The 4341-nt window shown below is 42.6% G+C and overlaps 1 pseudogene across 1 annotated transcript; it reads right to left on the reverse strand.

Moving 5' to 3' along the window:
• Positions 1–2819: 2819 nt before the first annotated feature.
• On the reverse strand, positions 2820–4079 carry LOC148863999 (mitogen-activated protein kinase kinase 9 pseudogene; annotated as a pseudogene). Its single transcript, XR_016110252.1, has one exon. The product of XR_016110252.1 is annotated as a mitogen-activated protein kinase kinase 9 pseudogene (transcript).
• Between the last annotated feature and the right edge of the window lie 262 nt (positions 4080–4341).

Here is a 4341-nt window from a genome sequence, read left to right on the forward strand (position 1 = left end):
AACTCATGGTGGTGATTGCAAAATTTACAGTAGTCTTCTGAGAATACTGAAAACCCATTTGATGCCTTGGGAAAACCCCGGATGGTGGGATGAGTTACTAAACTAACTCCAGCTTTTTAATTCTATATTTTTGTTGTTGTTTTTTATCCAACATCCTTAAAACGTGTTCTACATACATCTTACCCAAATAGAGCTTTTCAGCCACAGAGAGAAACAGAGTCAAGGATTTGCCTCTAGGAAGAGACCAATCCTCCATTTGCAGTTTCCTGCTGTGAATACTTAAGAAGAATGAACCGGGCCCTTCAACTCAGAAAACTTGGAGATCTTCCAAGTATGGGTATAAGATGCAGACTATCCTGTCAACAAGAAACACTCACCTTTTCTGCACTCCTTTTCTACAGATGAGCAATTCTGTACCAAGCACACATGCATCATCGATGAGGTATCCATTGAAAATGTCGTTGAAGGTGGCGAGAGGCATGAACTTGGTGAAACCTCACTGAGTTTTTCCGTTATGGCAGAGACTAAATTGATAGTTTTTAAAAATTAGGCACTGAAGGGACACATTTTAAAGTTTGAGTATTAAACTGAGACTACCCTCAGAGTACAGGATATTAATATGCAATTTACTCCCAATTTTAAAACTTATCAATCTGAACCCGTACAAGTTGCACCCTAATTGAAATGTCTTAATGCAGTTGAAGGTTCATCCTTTTGGGTCTATAGGCTTAGCGAGTACCTTAAGAAGCTATTTTAAAAAGTTGAGAATAATAATGACGATAGTGTTTGGGTAAAAATTTCTTACCATGAGCTTCATTCTTTTCAAAATGAAAGTTGGGTCCATGGCAGAAAAATAAAATGTATGTAGCTTGCAGAACTAAAAATATTAGTGCCCCACACTAGGGGTGTTCACAGTTCGGTTAACCGAATAATGGGCATATTTTGCAAACCGAAGTACTGAACCGGTGGTACTGGTTTTTTCATTTTTCCAATTGCAAACCAGTACCACCAGTTAACTGGTATGCCAGTTTCGGTTATTAACCGGTTTGGTGTTTTGGTTTTATATATTTATAATATATTATATAAATATAATATAAGTATATATTTATATATAAAATGAATATATTTTTCTATATAATATATAGAAAATATGTAACATATATTAAGCAGTTCGGTTTTTCGGTTTTCATGGACACCCCTACCCCACACTAGCCATTTTATTTTGGGTTTTTATAGTTCAGTCTACCCTTTAGGTGGACATAAGATTTCTATGGGTGGAATGAATAGGAGAGGGCTGCAATTAAGATTTCTGAGATGGATCACTGTACACTTATCCTTTTTTTTTTTTCTTTGACCTTCAATTCTATCTCTCTCTACGCAGCACAAAAAATGGTCGCAACGGTGTGGCAAGATAAATCACTATCTCCCCCTCTCTCATATTCTACCTTCTTCTTCTTCACTTTTGCACTATTGATTTATTTATGTTGTCTACTATTTTAGGGCATTAATCAGTGTAGGGCACAGACAGAGTTGAGGTACAGCCGACCTTACCCACCTCTATTCTCTTTAGAGTTTTTTTCTGCCATTTTGAGGGCTATTTGCTTTTGCACTGTAGATTCATTTTAGAACATTTTATTTAACATAAATTTTAACAGGTATTGAAGATTGGTGGTCGTAATCTTGTTATATGCGGAGAGCATGATTTCATTTTGAAAAAAAAAATCTCTATATTGAAGATTAGTGGTCTACCACTACCAGTGCTTTTTTTTTTTTTTTATTTGTCTACCAATGCCTTTGCTTTCTCCATAAATGGGCTTAATAGATAACTTTTGCTCTTTTGATGCAAAGATAGTGATGCGACTACTAACTAATTATCAATGACGACCCTCTCAAGGTACCGATCCAATGGTCTCAGGCTGGCTTTAATGAAGATATAGATGTATTTTTCTTTATCTGGGTTCACAGCAACACGACCCAACATAAAGGCCCACAATTTAAAAAGTTAAAATGAAACACCCAAACGTCCTCTTCTGATCGTCACCATTCGTCAGCACAAAAAAAAATTGCATGTCAATATGAGTGAATATGGGGGACCCATTAAGGTTTGTCACAAAGCCCAAATCTACATAAAGTGAAACTGTGAACGTGACAAGTACCTCCTAGTGGTTCTAGTGGTTTATGTTTATGCATCCGCTGGCTTCATGCGGATGTCCAGTCACATTGATTGGAGCCTTCGAGGCCATCATCATTTCCGTGTACGTTACTGGTGAGTGGTGATAGCGATCAGAGAGTTTTCAATGTAACAGGTGCTCTTAGGTCTTAGCCGTCCAATTACTCGACTTTCCTACGAACCATAGATCGTTATGATCAGTAACACATTCAACGACCAGATCTAGCCCATGAATCTTCTGGTTGCCTTCCTTCGTATCTTATCTTTAGATAGTCTATAAGAGATTCCATCTCTACGATAGCCGATAGGATACAACTTGCATCATATAAGACAAAGACAACTCGTCCTAGGTCTAACATGCGCATGGTATACGAGTACACGACCACCAGTTGTTCACTGGGACTCCTCTAATCCGAACTTCCACGAAATGTCAGAAACACAATGCATTGGCCACCATTCACCAATCACAAGATTGGAATATATTAATAACTTAATTCAGCTAATTCAGTAATTATTGAACGACCTTTTATTCAACAGAACAACCAACTGGCCCCACACCGAAGCCCTAGGTCATCCTCTAGAAGGGAGCATGCAGTTCGTGCTCCATCGGAGGGCTTAATAGATAAAGTGATAAACAATGACATAATAATTTGTAAATAACTAATCATCTCAAGTAATTATCTCTTTTTTCATCGGCCAATTTACCGTGAAAAGGATACAAGATCCTCTATAGAAGATTCCGAAGGGAAAAAATAAATAAAAGAAAAAAAAGGAGCCCGTCGTCTTATGTTATGTACAAACTCCGGGGGATGAGATTCCGGCATCGGAAAAGAAAAACACCGGCGGATCTCATTGGATGTTCTATGAAACTAGCGTTCAATTCCGATCATTGGCGACGAAAGGGTGCGATAACAGCTGTGATACAGTCCATCTTTTGCTCGATTCCTTCTGCAAGCAACAGTGGATGAAGCTCCTGAATTCCTCTGAAGCACTCTCCGGCAGGCTAGGTTGCTCTCCAAAGCATATGGCGCACATTAGCGTTGCCCAGTCTGGTCTCTGACCAGGGGGTAAAAATGGAAAATGACCCATGTAGAGCTCCAGCAGTGTCAGCCCCAAACTCCAGACGTCTCCGGCGTAGCCGTTGTAGTTCGCGCCGTACGTGTCCGGATCAAACCGCTCTGGGCTCATATAAGCGCACGTACCCACGTAAGAATCGCAGGGATCAAGGGTACGGCACATGATCTTGCTGACTCCGAAGTCAGCAATCTTGACCTCCATCTTCTTGTTGACGAGTAAATTGGACGGCTTGATGTCGCGGTGGACGATCTTCTGGGTGTGCAGGTAGTTAAGACCGTTGAGAACTTGACGAGCGACGCTCGAAAGAGAGGATTCACCGAAGGTTCCCTTCGATTTGAGGAGGCTGTCGAGGGTGCCGGCGTCCATGTACTCCATCAGGAAGGCGATGTCGCCGTTCGGCTTCTCGAAGATTCCGTGGCAGCGTACGACGTAGGGAGAGTCCGTGCGGCGGAGGATTTCTATCTCCCGGAAGATCTGGCGGCGGACGGTGGTGTCGCAGTCGCCGTGGACGGCCTTGAGGGCGTAGATGGCGGAGGTTCGCTTGTGGCAGACTTTGTAGACTGTGCCGCCGTTGCCGTGGCCGAGGACCTCAAGCTTCTCGAGGTCGGAGAGGCGATCGATATCCTGGGTGGTGGGAGCGGTGGGGGCGGAGAGGAAGGAAGGAGGGAGGGGGAGGGGGAGGCGAGGGCGGCGATCGGCGGAATCCGGTAAGGGGAGGCGGAGATTCAATTGTCGGCGTTCTCGGACAAGTGCCATGCGACGAGAATGTTGTTATCTGCTATCTGAGGTGTGAGAGTGGAATGATCAATGATGGGATGGGGTAAACAAATGGCGGAGGGTGCTTATATATATAGGTGTAGCTTTTGGGGAGTGAAAAAACGTGCTGAGTTAAGGAAGGTAGGATAGAAAGTGAGATGGGTCCCAATTGCTAAAGTAAGTGGTAATCTACTTTTCTAGGATGAACGATCCCGGGATGGGTCGGGATCTTCTACCAACAAGACTGAGAGTAAACCATTGGTATGGGGACTTGTCTTTTCTTTGAGATCGGTTTGTTGCCACGTGGACGTCTAGGTGGAAAGTTAGAAACGCCTTTG

The sequence above is a fragment of the Nelumbo lutea genome, chromosome 3 (assembly GCF_056320005.1).
Source record: "Nelumbo lutea isolate HS-2025 chromosome 3, American lotus-T2T, whole genome shotgun sequence".
Taxonomy (NCBI): Eukaryota; Viridiplantae; Streptophyta; class Magnoliopsida; order Proteales; family Nelumbonaceae; genus Nelumbo; species Nelumbo lutea.